Source organism: Ovis canadensis, chromosome 17, assembly GCF_042477335.2.
Source record: "Ovis canadensis isolate MfBH-ARS-UI-01 breed Bighorn chromosome 17, ARS-UI_OviCan_v2, whole genome shotgun sequence".
NCBI classification, from domain to species: Eukaryota; Metazoa; Chordata; class Mammalia; order Artiodactyla; family Bovidae; genus Ovis; species Ovis canadensis.
In genome coordinates this window covers 11,707,700-11,725,716 of record NC_091261.1, presented here as the reverse complement: position 1 = coordinate 11,725,716, position 18,017 = coordinate 11,707,700, and positions in this window count along the sequence as shown.

Below are 18,017 nucleotides of genomic sequence, written 5' to 3'. Positions count from 1 at the left end.
CTGGTGGGCTGCCGTCTATGGGACTGCACAGAGTCGGAGACAACTGAGGTGACTTAACAGACTTAATAGGCTAAAAGCTAGACCTCTTATGTCAGTTAGTCAAGTCATGAATGCAAAATAAAAGTTCTTGATGGAAATTAAAAGTACTACTACATGAATGATAAGAAAGCAAAACACCTTATTGCTGATATAAAGTTTGAGTGCTCTGAGTAGAAGATGAAACCAGGCACAACATTCTCTTAAGTCAAAGTCTAATCCAAAACAATGCCCTAACTGCCTTCAGTTCCATGAAGGTTTAGTGAGGTGACGAAATTTCGACCACCCTCCTGCCCCCCAAAAAATGAACCTTGTAGAATTTGACTCAGGAGGCTTAAGGAAAGGAACCACCTTTAAAATAAAGAAGTACAAGATGAAGAAGCAATTGCTGATATAGAAACTGCAATAGATCTGCTATCCAGACCTATTTCAGATACAAATGAAGGTGGCTACACAAAACAAATTTTTGATATAGATAAAACATTTTTTTTTTATGTTAGAAGAAGATGCCACCTATGATTTTCATAGCTAGAGAAGAGAGACTAATGCCTGGCTTCAAAAGACAAGTGTAACCTTTGATACTCTATAGATAGAAGAGTAGGAAGACCCTGAGCTCACCTCCTGCCATAAGCATACCAAAATTAAAACTATTTAGAAAACAACTATGTCTAAGAATAGAGAAGATATAGGATAAATAGTAGGAGAGAAAAATTTCCACAACTTAAAGGTGTGAAAGAGGAAATAAAAGAAAATGAATAGGAAGGGTCGAGATGCCCACTATCCCATGTGGGCAATCCACAAGCAGAAGGATAGTCATAAGGAGTGAGGGGTGTGAGACCTGCAATGAGCTCTCCAGCCATGGGGTCCTGTGCGAGGAAGATGGGCCTACAGAACATCTGGCTTTAAAGGCCAGAGGGGTTGTTTATGAGAAGCCATAACACTATGCGAAGCAGAGATACTGCTCCTAAGGGGTTCATGCAGAAACCTCACATGCTTACAAGGCCAGGGGCCAGACTCACAGCACTTATCAGCCCTGTCATAACAGAAGAACCCACACAGCCCATATAGGGGGCATGCCTAAAGCATTTAATCCTGCTGACAAGAGGGTGGTGTGCTGCTGGGCCCCATAGACTATCTCCTAATATATAATATCTCTTCTCCAAGGTTGAATGATATAATCAAACTACCCAATGCATTGAAATAAACACAGAGAATTAGGGAAAGTGTGGACATAGAGGAATATGTTCTAAACACAAGAATAAGACAGAACTTTAGAAGAACAAAATGAAGTGGAGATAAGCGATCTACTTGATAAGGAGTAAAAAAAAATGATCGTAAAGATGCTCAACAAACTTGGGAAAAGAATGGGTGAACACAGGGAGAATTTTAGCAAAGAGTTAGAACACACAAAGAAGAACCAAACAGAATTGAAGAATACAATAGCTGAAAAATATATATACATACATTAGAAGGAATCAAGAGTAGACTAGCTTATATACAGGAATGAATCCACAAATTGGAAGACAATGTTGTGGAAAATACTCAAGCTGAGCAGAAAATAGAAATAATAATGAAAAAAAAAGTATGTTTAAGAAAACTCTGAATCACAACAGGCATTCACATTATAGGGATACCAGGAGGAGGAGTCAGATAGAAAAGAGGCAGAGAACTTACTTGAAGACAAAATAGTTGAAATTCTCCCTAAAAATTGGGAAAGGAGACAGATATCCTAGTTCAGAAAGGAAAGAAATTTCCAAACATGTTGAATGCACAGATGTCCACACAAAGACATAGTGTAACAAAAAAATAAAATTAAATTAAATATAAAGGAAGACTTTTTAAAGCAGTCAGAGAAAAGCAACAGGTATATGCAATGGAAATCTCCTAAGATTATCAGCCGACTTTTTAGCAGAGACTTTATAGGTCTGAAGGGACTTACATAACACATTTTAAGTGATGAAAGTAAAAACCTACAAATGAAGACTACTTGAACCATGAAGAATAGAGGCTAAATGTTGTACTCAAATCAAGAAATAAATAAAACATACCATTAAAAAAAAAAGGAATACTTTACCCATGAGGTTCTCACTCACATTTGAAGAAGAAATAGTTTTATACACAAGTATATTAAAAAGCAGAGATATTACTCCAACAAAGGTCCATTTAGTCAAAGCTATGGTTTGTCCAGTAGTCATGTATGCATATGAAAGTTGGAGTATAAAAAAAGCAGAGCACCAAAGGATTGATGCTTTTGAACTATGGTGTTGAAGAAGACTCTTGAGAGTTCCTTGGATGGCAAAGAAATCAAACTAGGAATCCTAAAGATAATCAGTCCTGAATATTCATTGGAAAGGCTGATGCTGAAGCTGAAATTCCAATACTTAGGCCTTGATGCAAAAATCATCATTGGAAAAGACCGTGATGCTGGGAAAGTTTGAAGGCAGGAGAAGAAGGGAGAAGAAGGGGACAACAGAGGATGAGATGGCTGGATGGCATCACTGACTTGATGGACATGAGTCTGAGCAAGCCTTGGAAGTTGGTGATGGACAGGGAAGCCTGGTGTGCTACAGCCCATAAGGTCACAAAGGACTGGACATGGCAGAGTGACAGAACTGAACTGACACACAAGTAAGAGTGGCAAGAGTTCAGCACCACTATCCTGACCTTATTAAGAAACAATAATGGAACTTCTCAAAGTAGAAAAGATCGTGACTAGAAATATGTAAATTACAAGAGAAAATGTCTCAAATGGTAATGGCAAGCACATAATAAAGGTAGATGATCAACCCCTTGTAAAACTAGTAAAGAAATTTAAAAGACAAAGGTAGTAAAATTATCTATACCAACAATAGGTAATTAAGAGATAAAAAAGATGTAAAACACATCAAAAACTATATGTGGCAATGGGAAGTGAAATTGCAGGGCTGTTAGAATGAGTTCAACTTAAGAGATCATCAGCTTAAGGTCATCACAGAGACACAGAACAATGGAATAGTAAAGAAGATCCAGAAATAAACCCACACTTATGTGGTCAATTCATCTAGGACAAAGGAGTCATCTCTTCAGTAAATGGTATTGGGAAGGCAAAAGAATCAATTTAGAATATCTTTTTACAGTATGTGCAAAAATAAATGTCAAATAGATTAAAGACCTAAATATAAAACACGAAACCAGAAAACTCCTAGAAGAAAACATAGACATGTTCTCTGACATTCTAAGCACTTTTTAAAAAAAATCTTCTCAAGCTAAGAAAACAATAGCAAAAATAAACAAATGGGACTACATAGAACTAAAAAGCTTTCACAGAGTGAAGGAAACTATCAACAAAACAAAAAGGCAGCCTACTGAATAAAAGATATTTACAAATTGTACATCCAATAAGGGATTAATATATATAAAGAACTCATACAATTCAACACCCAAAACAAACAAGAACCAATTAAAAAAAACCCACAAACAACCTGGTTAATTAACAGAGAAGTCCTGAAAAGACAGTTTTCCAAAGAAGACATACAGGTGGCAAACAAATACCTGAAAAGACCCTCAACATTCCTAATCGTCAGGGAAATGCAAATCAACCCACAGTGAGATATCACCTATCACCTGTCAGAATGGCTGTTATCAAACAAGACAACAACAACAAAAAATTATTAGGAGGGCTGAAGAAAAAGGAATCCTCATGCCTTGTGAGTGGAATTGTAAATAGATATATTCAATAGTGAAAACACTATTGAGATTCCTCAAAAAATTAAAAATAGAACTACAGTAAAATCCATTACTTATATTTTTGGCTATTTGTCAAAGGAAAACAAAAATACTAATTTTAAGAGGTATATGAACCTTCAGTTCATTTCAGTATTATTTGCAATAGCCAAGATACAGAAGCAACCTAAGCATCAGTAAATAAATGAATGAAGATACACATTGATGGAATATTACTTAGCCATAAAAGATGAAATATTGCCATTTGCAGCAACATGGATGACCTTGAAAATACTATACTAAATGAAGCAATTCAAGCAGAGAAAGACAAATGCTCCATGATTTCACTTATATGTGGAATCTAAAATACAAAGCAAATGAATAAACATAACACATAACAGAGAAAGATACAGAGAACAAACTGGTGCTTGCCAGAGGGAAGGGAGCCAGGATTTAATGAAATTGGTGAGGTATATTAAGAGGTACAAACAATTATAAAATAGCTTTGTATGGTGACAGAAGGTAATTAGACTTATTGTGGTGATCATTTTGTAATATTTAAGAAGAGAAGTGAAAGGCAAAGGAGAAAAGCAAAGATAAACCAATTTGATGGAGAGTCACAAAGAATAGCAAGGAGAGATAAGAAACCCTTCCTCAATGATCAATGCAAAGAGACATACAAAACAATAAAATGGGGAAGACTAGATATCTCTTCAAGAAAATTAGAGATACCAAGGGAACATTTCATGCAAAGATGGGCACAATAAAGAACAGAAACAGTATGGGCCTAACAGAAGCAGAAGATATTAAGAAGAGTTGGCAGAATACACAGAAGAACTATGCAAAAAAAAAAAAAAATCTTAATGACCCAGACAACCACAATGGTGTGATCACTCACCTAAAGTCAGACATCTTGGAGTTAGAAGTCAAGTGGGCCTTAGGAAGCATCAGTACGAACAAAGCTAGTGGAGGTGATGGAATTCCAGTTGAGCTATTTCAAATCCAATTTCCGACTCAAATTCAGATGATGTTCTGAAAGTGCTGCACTCAACATACCAGCAAATTTGGAAAACTCAGCAGTTTCCACAGGACTGTAAAAAGTCTATTTTCACTCCAATCCCAAAGAAAGGTAATGCCAAACAATGTTCAAACTACCACACGTTTGTAGTAATCTCATAGGCGAGCAAAGTAATGCTCAACATTCTTCAAGCCAGGCTTCAGTAGTACATGAACCAAGAACTTCGAGATGTTCAAGCTGTATTTATTTTTTTTGATTTTATTATTATTATTTGCTTTACAATATTGTATTGGTTTTGCCATACATCAACATGAATCTGCCATGGGTGTACACGTGTTCCCAATCCTGAAATCCCCTTCCACCTGCCTCCCCATACCATCCCTCTGGGTCACCCCAGTGTACCAGCCCAAGAATCCTATATCTTGCATCGAACCTGGACTGGCGATTTGTTTCTTATATGATGTTATACATGTTTCAATGCCATTCTCCCAAATTATCCCACCCTCTCCCTCTCCCACAAGCTGTATTTAGAAAAGGCAGAGGAATTGGAGGTCTGGCGTACTGCAGTCCAAGGGGTTGCAAAAAAGTCAGACATGAATGAGTGACTGAACTGAACTGAACTGAGGAATCAGAGATGAAATTGGCAACATTGGTTGAATCATCAAAAAAGCACAAGAATTCCAGAAAAACATCTACTTCTGCTTTGTTGCCTACTCTGAAGCTTTTGGCTGTGTGCATCAACACAAACCGTGGAAAATTCTTCAAGAGATGGGAATACCAGATCACCTTATCTGCCTCCTAAGAAATCTGTATGTAGGTCAAGAAGCAACAATAAGAACTGAACACAGAACAACAGTTTAAAATTGGGAAAGGAGTGCATTAAGGCTGTGTATTGTCATCCTGCTTAATTAAATTATATGCAAAGTACATCATGGGAAAAGCCTGGAAGGATGAAGCACAAACTGAAATCAAAATTGCTGGGAGAAATATCAATAACCTCAGATATGCAAATGATACCACCTTTATGGCAGAAAGCAAAGAGGAACTGAACAGCCTCTTTAAAAAGTGAAAGAGGAGAGTGAAAAAGCTGGCTTAAAACTTAGCATTCAAAAAACTAAGATCATGGCATCTGGTCCTATCACTTCATGATAAATAGATGGGAAAACAACAGAAACAGTGAGATTTTTATTTTGGGGGGCTCCAAAATCACTGCAGATGGTGAGTTTAGTCATGGAATTAAAACACATTTCCTCCCTGGAAGAAAAGCTATGACAAACCTAGAGAGCATATTAAAAAGCAGAGATGTTACTTTGCCAACAAAGGTCCATCTAGTCAAAACTTCAGTTTTTCCAGTAGTCATGTATGGACATGAGAGTTGGACTATAAAGAAAACTGAGCACTGAAGAATTGATGCTTTTGAACTGTGGGGTTGGAGACGACTTTTGAGAGTCCCTTGGACTGGAAGGAGATCTAACCAGTCCATCCAAAAGGAAATCAGTCCTGAATATTCACTGGAAGGACTGATGCTGAAGCTGAAGCTCCAATACTTTGGCCCTCTCATGCAAAGAGCTAACTCATTGGAAAAGACCCTGATGCTGTGAAAGATTGAAGGCAGGAGGAGAAGGGGGCTAGGAGAGGATTAGATGGTTGGATGGCATTACCAACTCAATGGACATGAGTTTGAGCAAGCTCTGGGAGTTTGTGATGAACCAGGAAGTCTGATGTGCTGCAGTCAACAGGTTGCAAAAATTCGAACAGGACTAAGGAACTGAAGTGAACTGAAGGAGGAACACAAGAGACACATATTAATAACACAAATTAAATACAAAGAAAAAATAATAAAAACAACAAGCGTAAAGCAAAAGAGCATACAAGGGAATACCCATAAGGTTATCAACTGATTTTTCAGCAGAAATTATGCAGGCCAGAAGGGAGTGGCACAGTATATTTAAAGTAATGAAAGTGAAACATCTATAACCATGTCTGCTTTACCCAGAAAGACTCTCATTCATATTTGATGAAATGAAAAGCTTTACAGACAAGAAAAGATAATTCATTACAAACAAACCAGCTTTATAACAAATGTAAAAGAAATTCTCTATTCCAAGGTAAAAAAGAGGCCACAACTAGAAACAAGAAATTAACAAATGGAAAACCTCACTTTTAAAGGCAAAAAAAAAAAAAAAGAGTTAATGTAGGAAATTATTCACCACCAATATGATATCAAAACCAGCAACCTTGAGAAGAGGAGAGTACAAATGTAAGAAATGGAAATTGTGCTTAAAATTAAAAGACCAAGTCTTTTGTAAAATCTTATATATATACCTAGACTGCTATATCAAATCTCATAGGAAATGCAAAAAAAAAAAAACTATAATAGATACAAATAAAAAATGAAAACACTAGAAATGATAGTCAAACCACAGGAAAAGAGAAAAAAAACAAAAAAGAGCAAGGAAACAAAAAAAAGACCTAGAAAAGTAAACACAAGACAATTAAGAAAATTACAATAAGAAAAAAAAAAGTTAATAATTACCTTAAATGTAAATGGATTAAATGCTCCAACCAAAAGTCATGGACTACCTGAATGGATACAAAACCAAGATCTGCACATATGCAGGCCATAGAGACCTACTTCAGATATAGGGAAACATACAGACTGAACATAAGGGGATGGAAAAAATTATTCCATTAAAATGAGAATCAAAGGAAAACTGGGCTAGCAACACTCATATCAGACAAATAAACTTTAAAGTAGAGACTTATAATAGACAAAGAAGGACAATACATAATAATGACAGGATGACTCCAAGAAGATAAAACAATTGTAAATATATATGCTACCAAAATAGGAATGCTTTAATATATAAGCTAAATGTTAATAGCCATAAAAAAGGGAAATGAACATTAACACAATAATAGTGGCAGATCTTAAAACTCTATTTACACCAAGGGGCAGATAATCTAGACTGAAAATTAATAAGGAAACATAAACTTTAAATGACACAAGAGAACCCATAGTCATAATTCACACTTTAAAAATATTTCATCTCACAACAACAGAACACATATTCTTCTCAAGTGTACAAAGAACATTTTAAAGGATAGATCACATATTGCCACAATCAAGCCTTGGTAAGTTAAAGAAAATTGAAATCATATCAAGCATTTTCCCAACCACAAGGCTGTGAGATTAGAAATCAATTATGAAGAAAAAAATATTTAAAAAATTAGATCTCATTTGTTTATTTTTGCTTTTATTTCCAGTATTCTGGGAGGTGGATCATAGAGGATCCTGCTGTGATTTATGTCGGAGAGTGTTTTGCCTATGTTCTCCTCTAGGAGTTTTAATGGGATCTAATTAAAATTAAAAGCTTCTGCACAACAAAGGAAACTACAAGTAAGGTGAAAAGACAGCCTCTGAATGGGAGAAAACAATAGCAAATGAAGCAACTGACAAACAACTAATCTCAAAAATATACAAGCAACTTATGCAGCTCAATTCCAGAAAAATAAACGATCCAATCAAAAAATGGGCCAAAGAACTAAACAGACATTTCTCCAAAGAAGACATACAGATGGCTAACAAACACATGAAAAGATGCTCAACATCACTCATTATCAGATAAATGCAAATCAAGACCACAATGAGGTACCATTTCACACCAGTCAGAATGGCTGCAATCCAAAAGTCTGCAAGCAATAAATGCTGGAGAGGATGTGGAGAAAAGGGAACCCTGTTACAGTATTGGTGGGAATGCAAACTAGTACAGCCACTATGGAAAACAGTGTGGAGATTCCTTAAAAAATTGCAAATAGAGCTGCCTTATGACCCAGCAATCCCACTGCTGGGCATACACACCGAGGAAACCAGAATTGAAAGAGACACATGTACCCCAATGTTCATCGCAGCACTGTTTATAATAGCCAGGACACGGAAGCAACCTAGATGTCCATCAGCAGATGAATGGATAAGAAAGCTGTGGTACATATACACAATGGAGTATTACTCAGCCATTAAAAAGAATACATTTGAATCAGTTCTAATGAGATGGATGAAACTGGAGCCGATTATACAGAGTGAAGTAAGCCAGAAAGAAAGCCACCAATACAGTATACTAACACATATATATGGAATTTAGAAAGATGGTAATGATGACCCTGTATGTGAGACAGCAAAAGAGACACAGATGTATAGAATGGATTTTTGGACTCAGAGGGAGAGGGAGAGAGTGGGATGATTTGGGAGAATGGCATTGAAATATGCATACTATCATGTAAGAAACGAATCACCAGTCTAGGTTTGATACAGGATACAGGATGCTTGGGGCTGCTGCATGGGGATGATCCAGAGAGATGATATGGGGTGGGAGGTGGGAGGGGGATTCAAGATTGGGAGCTTGTATACACCCATGGTGGATTCGTGTCAATGTATGGCAAAACCAATACAGTATTGTAAAGTAAAATAAAGTAAAAATTAAAAAAAGAAATTAAAAAAAAAAACAGACACATGAAGACTAAACAATGTTACTAAACAATCAATGGATTAGAGAAAGAATCAAAGAGGAAACCAAAAGATATCTGGAAATAAATGACAACAAAAATATGGGATAGAGCAAAAATAGTTCTAAGAGGGAACTTTATAGCATTATAATCTTATCTCAGGACACAAGAAAAATCTCAAATAACCAACCTAACCGTACATCTAAAGCAACCAGAGAAAGACTATAAAAAGAAGAATAAGGAAAACCCAAAGTCAATAAAAGGAATGAAATTATAAAAATCAGAGAAAAAAATAAATAAAAAAGAGCTGAAAAAGACAATAGCAAAGAACAATGAAACAAAAAGCTAATTCTCTGAGAAGATAAACAAAATTGTTAATCCTTTAGCTAGACTCATCAAGGAAAAAACAGAGAAAACTCATGTCAATAAAATTATAAATTAAAAGGAAGCAGTTACAACTTAAATTACAGAAATACAAAGGATCAAATTTTTTTTAAAGCTACAACTTTTAAAGACTGAACCAGGAAGAATAAGAAAATATGAACAGACAAATCACAAGTAATGAGATTGAAACTGTGATTTGAAAAAAGCCAAGCAAGCAAAAGTTCAGGACCAGATGGTTTCAAAGACAAATTCTATCAAACATTCATAGAGTTAACAGTGCTGCTTCTGAAACTCTTCCAAATAACTGCAAAGGAAGAAACATTCCTAAGTTCATTGTACAAGGCCACTATCACCCTGATACCAAAACCAGACAAAGAGATCACACAGAAAAAAACAAAATTACAGACAAATATCAGGAATGAACAGACATACAAAAAATATGAACAAAACTCTAGTAAACAGAATCCAATGCCACATTAAAAGGATTATATACCCTGAGAAAGAAGGATTTATTCTAGGGATGCAAGGATTCTTCAGTAAATGCAAATCAATTGATGTTATACACCATATTGAAAAACTGAAGAATAAAAGCAAATGATCATCTCTGCAGAAAAAACTCTTGACAAAATTCAACATCCATTTATGATAAAAAAATTAAAAAAATTTCAAGAAAGTGGATATAGAGGAAACCTCATCATATTAAAGGCCATATATGACAGATCCATAGCAAACATCACTCTCACTGGTGAAAATCTGAAAACATTTCTTCTAAGACCAGGAACACAACAAGGGTGTCCACTCTCACCACTTTTATTCAACATAGTTTTTGAAGTAAAAAACTATGACTTGCCATGACAATCAGAGAAGAATATGAAATAAAAAGAATTTAGATTGGGAAAGAGGTAAAGTTGTCACTTTTTTTGCAGATGACATAATATGTATACATAGAAAATCCTAAACATGTTACCATAAAGTTACTAGAATTTATCATAATTTTGGTAAAGTTGCAGGATGCAAAATTATTACATAGAAATCTGTTGCATTCCTGTATACTAACAATGAAAGATCAGAAACAGAAATTAAGGAAATAACCCCATTTCCCATGACATCAACAATTTAAAATTATATAGGGATAAACCTACCTAAAGAGGAAAAAGATCTTTACTTCAAAAAATGTAAGATACCAAAGAAAGAAATCAATGATGACAAAACAGATGGAGAGATATACCATGTTCTTGGATTGTGAGAATCAAAACTATGAAAATGGCTATACTACTCCAAGCAATCTACAGATTTAATGCATTCCCTATCAAATAACCAAAGGAATTTTTTCACACAATGAGAACAAAAAATTTATAATTTGAATTCACACAAAAATCCCAAATATCTGAAGTGATCTTGAGAAAAGAAAATGAACTGAAGGAGTCAGATTCTCTAACTTCAGACTATACTAGAAATCTATAATCTTCAAAACAGGGTGGTACAAGCACAGAAACAGCAACACAGATAAATGCAACAGGTTAGAAAATCCAGAGATAAATCCAAGCACCTACTGTCACTTAATCTATGACACAGTAGGCAAAAACTGACAATGAAGAAAAGACAGTCTCTTTAATAAGTGGTTCTGGGTAAACTCTTCAGCTGCTTGTAAAAAAAATATAATTAGAACATTCTCTAATTAGAACATTCTCTAACACCATACAAAAAAATAAACTGAAAAATAGATTAAAATAAAACTTTAAAAATGGATTAAATTGCTACATACAAAGTTAGACACTAAAATTCTTAGGGGGAAGTATAAACAGATCAGTCTCTGCTATAAATAGTGGAAGATCTTTTTTGATCCACTTTCTGGGGACTCAAAGGCTTTTTGTACAATAATAGAAGCCAGAAACAAAACAAAAAGACAATTCATAGAATTGGAGAAAATATTGGCAAATGAAGCGACCAACAAGGGATTAATCTTCAGAATATACAAACAGTTCATTTCAATAACAAAAATAAAAAGCAATAAAAAATGGGCAAACATAAATAGACATTTCTGCAAAGAAGACATACAGATGACCAAAAAATACATGAAAAGATTCTCAACATCATAAATTATCAGAGAAATGAAAATCAGAAATACAATTAGGTATTACCTCACACTGATTAGAATATCCATCATCAAAAAATCTACAAAGAATAAATGCTAGAGAGAGTGTGGAGAAAATGGAAACCCTTACAATGTTAGTGGGAATGTAAATTGATACAGCCACTATGGAGAACAGTATGGAGGTTCCTCTGAAAAACTAAACACAGAGCTGTTATATGATCCTGCAATCCCATTCTTGGGCATCTATCCAGAGAAAACCATATTTTGAAAAAAAAACATTCTGCACCCCAATGTTCATTGCAGCACTATTTATAATAGCTAGGAAATATAAGTAACATAAATGTCAATCAACAGAGGAATGGATAAAGAAGTGGCACATATATACAAGGGGATATTATTCAGCTATTTAAAAAAATTATGAAATAATGTCATTTGCAGCAACACTGATGGACCTAGAGATTATCATACGGGTAAAGTAAGTCAGAAAGAAAATACATGATATCACTTATATGTGGAATCTAAAAACATAGTATATTATTTACAAAACAGAAATAGAGTCACAGATGTAGAACATAAACTTACGATTACCAGGGTTGAATGTTGGGAAGGGATAAACTGGGAGACTGGGGTTGAAATAAACACTCTACTATAGATAAAATACATAGCTAATAAGTATCTACTGTTGAGCACAGGGATCTGTTCTCAATACTCTCTCATAACCTATATTAGAAAAGAATTTTAAAGAGAGTGTATGTATGTATATGTATAACTGATTCACTTTGCTGTATAGCAGACTCTAATACAACATTTTAAATCAACTGCAGACCAACAAAAATTAAAAAAAAAATAAGAATCAGGGCATTGTAAACAATTTTGTCAAGGCAAATGGCAGAACAAAGTTTCTGTTTATGGAGATGAGGAAGACAAACAAAGCAGCTACTTTTTGGATCAGTGGGAATCCAAACCAAGTAGTTGCTTTTGTGCATTTTACATGTGAATTTTTGAATACTGCTTAGAAACCCAGTGGTCTTTGAAGATGTTTGTATGTTAAGTTTTAAATCAAAACTCAATCTGTTAATTTTTCATCCTCAGAAATAGATGGAATATAAAATCATGAGACATAGAGGTTGTTTACAGTGAGTTGACCAGGATAGGAATCCAGGACTGAGCCCTGGTCTTCTCTGACCTATGAAATTCAGGTGAGTGAGGCCAGCAATGTAAGAAGAGGATTAGGAGAGAGTGACTCCGGAGACCATGAGAAGAAACCATCTAACAAGGCATAATGAACTCTATCAAATGCTGATAGAGTAAGGAGGCTAAAAATTACCTTTGGTTTTCACAGTCAAAATGAGTGACCTGGAAGAGAGAATTAACAGAGAGTAAATTTTGTTGCATTTGGTTAGAAAATAGAAAGAAATCAAATGAAGACAAACATTGACAATTCTTATAATAGGTTTTGCTATAAAAAGAATAGTGATATTAAGCAATACCTAGAAAAGTCTGTGGTAATAGAATACTCATTGGAAGGACTGATGCTGAAGCTGAAGCTTCAGTATTTTGGTAATATTATGCAAACAGCTGACTGATTGGAAAAATCCCTGATGCTTGGAAAGATTGAGGGCATTAAGAAGAGGGTGTCCAAGGATGAGATGGCTGGATTGTATGCATTGGACTTGAACTTGCCAAACTTAGGGAGATGCTGAGAGAGGGAGGCCTGGTGTGCTGGAGTCCACAGGGTCAGGACACAACTGGGTGACTGAACAACAACAAGATAAGTCTTCTATGGTTCAGTTCAGTTCAGTCGTTCAGTCGTGTCCAACTCTTTGCGACCCCATGAATTGCAGCACGCCAGGCCTCCCTGTCCATCACCAACTCCCGGAGTTCACTCAGACTCACGTCCATCGAGTCAGTGATGCCATCCAGCCATATCATCTTCTGTCATCCCCTTCTCCTCCTGCCCTCAATCCCTCCCAGCATTAGAGTCTTTTCCAGTGAGTCAAATCTTTGCATAAGGTGGCCAAAGTATTGGAGTTTCAGCTTTAGCATCAGTCCTTCCAATAAACACCCAGGACTGATCTCCTTTAGAATGGACTGATTTCATCTCCTTGCAGTCCAAGGGACTCTCAAGAGTATTCTCCAACACCACAGTTCAAAAGCATCAATTCTTCGGTGCTCAGCCTTCTTCACAGTCCAACTCTCACATCCATACATGACCACAGGAAAAACCAGAGCCTTGACTAGACGCACCTTTGTTGGCAAAGTAATGTCTCTGCTTTTGAATATGCTATCTAGGTTGGTCATAACTTTCCTTCCAAGGAGTAAGCGTCTTTTAATTTCATGGCTGTAATTACCATCTGCAGTGATTTTGGAGCCCCCCAAAATTAAATCTGACACTGTTCCCACTGTTTCCACATCTTCTATGGTAATGAGAGGGTATTTAAATTGCAGCCACAGCATACTTTAATAATGATAGAAATGATCTAATTAAGGGCAAAAAAAGTATGGGAGCATGTCAAAAGACTGGATAAATATAATAAAACTGAATGGAGCACTCCTGGATCACAGAAGTTAGCAGTCATAAATTTAAGTTTAAATCCATCAACAGGGGTGTGTACGTTTTCCCAATCATGTTGGACAGACAGTAAAAGAGTTGTACTGAATCATGGAATTTGAGATTTCCTTACCTGCTGTTCTATTATAGACCTAGAGAAATAGCCTCAGGGAGAAAATGTCTAATAAAAACTAGATTTTCATTGTTCCCAGGAAATTTCCTGAAGATTGTAAAATAACAAGGGCAAACCTTGAAAGGATGCTATTATGATAAAGAAAAGTGTTCTGCATATAGATGGATTTATTCTTAATAATATGTACCTTTTATTTTCTGTCTGTCTTTGAAAGCAATTTTGTGTTGGGAGGAGGGTGATATTGATAGCATAATGGGAATATTTGACTAACCATTTTTTAATACAATCTACTTTCTTTGAATAAGACTTAAAAAAAAAGAAAAAGGAAAGGAAACACAAACAACCAATCATAGGAATTAAAAAGACTAGAGTTACCGCAAAGATTAAAATACTGTAAGAAATACCAAGAAAAACAATATTATTAAAAATATATCTAAAATGAGCAGATCCTGAGAAAAATAACACTTATAAAACTGATTTGAAAAAGAGAAATAATCTAAATATATGCTAATCATTGAATCAGTAGTTAAAATATGCATATAATAAACATGGGCCATTAGTAGTTTCACAAAACATTCAAGATACCAAATGTTTTGATCTTACATACATGGTTTTAAATAGTTCAAGAGGAAAAAACACTTTCCAGTTCCTCTTTTGAAGTCAAAACAACCTTGATGACAGCATCAGGTTTATATTAGAAAGGAAAATCACAGGCCAGTTTCAGTAACAAAAAAAATTCAATAGGCCTAAATTAATACACTGCTGCTGCTGTTGCTAAGTTGAGTCAGTCTTGTCTGATTCTGTGCAACCCAATAGATGGCAGCCCACCAGGCTCCCCCGTCCTTGGGATTCTCCAGGCAAAAACGCTGGAGTGGGTTGCCATTACCTTCTCCAATTCATGGAAGTTAAAAGTGAAAGTGAAGTCGCTTAGTCGTGTCCGACTCTTAGCGATCCCATGGACTGCAGCCTACCAGGTTCCTCCATCCATGAGATTTTTCAGGCAAGAGTACTGGAGTGGGTCACCAGTGCCTTCTCTGGAATTAATACACAGCCGTGGATAAAAAATCAACAAATGATCAAATTGTAGCTATCCCAGGAATCCAAAAGTGGTTTAACATGTTAAAATCCAAAAAGATCATTCACTGCATCAAATATTAACTACTTGCAAAAGAAAATTTGACAAAATGAAGCACTGAAAAGACTTTAAAAAATTAGCAAACTAAAAGGAGTATCCTCTAATCTGATAAGAGGTTTCCACCAAAAGGCTAAAGGAAGCATGGTGAAACAGTTGGAAATTTCCTTTTAAAATCATGAACAAGTTAAGAACATATAATCTTGCTACACTATTAAACATGGTATTGGCAGTCTTTGCTAACATTGTAATACAAGAAGAAAAAATAAAAAAAATGTCCACACTTGAAGAAATGAAATTATTTTTCTCAAATTATAATTGTTTACAAAACTTACCCACAAATTTACAGGCTATTAGAAACACAAATTTAGTAAGCTGGTTGGAAATGTGATCAATAATAAAATATCATTATATTTCTTTATATATTAAGAAAACAAAACTTTAAGACTACTACAATATACAGCAGGAAAATATATTGTATACCTGAGAATAATTCTAATATAAGTTGTGAAAATATTTTATCAAGAAAATTATAAAACATTAGGGAAGGATTTAAAGTAGATCTAAACAAATGGGAAATAAACATTTTTATTGCCAGTGGAATTCAATATCATGAAATTTATATTATTAGTCAAATTTATTGATAATTTAATCTTAATATCATCAACATCCTTAGAGTTTTCTGTAGAATTTGACAGGATGATTCTAAAATTTATGCATAAAAACAAATAACAAGAAAAACAGTCCTGAGCATAAAAATAATATGGGGCCTCTGCATTATGATTACTCAGATTTACTCTTAAGCTACACTAATTTAAAAACTATTATGTGACACAGGAGTATAAACACTAACCAGTGAAATACTAGATAACTCATTACCATACACAAGCTTATTTGGACATTTGCTATACAGTACAAGGAGCATTTTTAATAACTGTTGAAAGATAGTCAATAAATGGTGCTGGGACAGTTAGGCATCCATATGGAGAGAAAATGAAATTGGATCTCAATATCACAATACATATGAAAATAATTATCAGGTAGATTATATTAGGATTTAATTGTGAAAGACAAACTTAAAACTTTTACAGCAAACATAGGTAAATTTCACTGTGGGAAAATTCGATCATCTTAGTGACGTATTTCTTCGAGAGGCTAGAAAAAGTGCTACTACAAAAGTAAAGACTGATAACATATGCTACATTAAAAATTAAAAATTTGCATTCATAAGAAAACACCATAAATAAAGTGGAAAACAAGCCACATTTTATAAGAATGCATTTGTAACACACAACTAATAAACAGTATGTAAAATATGTAAGGAAATCTATAAATCAGCAAAATATAGATAATGCAATTAAAAAATAGGAAAACAATATCTACTAGCATTTTTTCAGAACAGAAACAAGAATAGTGAAAAGATGTGTGTGTGCTCAGTCATGTCTGACTTTTTGTGAGCCCATGGACTGTATCCAGCTAGGCTCTTCTGTCCGTATTATTTTTCAGGCAAGAATATTGGAGTGGGTTGCCATTTCCTCCTCCAGAGGATCTTCCAAACTCTATGATCGAATTGCATCTCCTGTGTCTCCTGCTTGGCAGGCAGGTTCTTACCACTGAGCTACCTGGGACGCCACACAAAAAAAATCAATATCATTAATGATCAGAGAAATGCAAATTAAGAACATAGTTATATTCTTTTTTATTAAGTTGGAAAATATTATGAAGTATGATGATACCAAATAATCGTAACACCATATAAAGTAAGAGACTTAGAAAATTAATGTTAATTTTATTATCATTTTAAATAGTAAAATTAATGAATAATTAGCATTTTCTATTGAACTGAAGATGTTCAATACACTCAGTTCAGTTCAGTCTCTCAATTGTGCCCGATTCTTTGTGACCCCATGGACTGCAGCATGCCAGGCCTGTCCATTACCAACTCTCGGAGCCTATCCAAACTCATGTCCATTGAGTCAGTGAGGCCATCCAACAATCTCACCCTCTGTTGTCACCTTCTCCTCCTGCCCTCAATCTTTCCCAGCATCAGGGTCTTTTCAAATGAGTCAGCACTTCGTATCAGGTGGCCAAAGTATTGGAGTTTCAGCTTCAGCATCAGTCCTTCCAATGAACACCCAGGACCAATCTCCCTTAGAATGGACTGGTTGGATCTCCTTGCAGACCAAGGGACCCTCAAGAGTTTTCAACACCACAGTTTGAAAGCATCAATTCTTTGGTGCTCAGCTTTCTTTATAGTCCAACTCTCACATCCATACATGACCACTGGAAAAAACATAGCCTCGAATAGACAAAGTAATGTCTCTGCTTTTTAATATGCTGTCTAGGTTGGTCATAACTTTCCTTCCAAGGAGTAAGCATCTTTTAATTTAATGGCTGCAATCACAATCTGCAGTGATTTTGGAGCCCAAAAAATAAAGTCAGTCACTGTTTCCACTGTAAGTA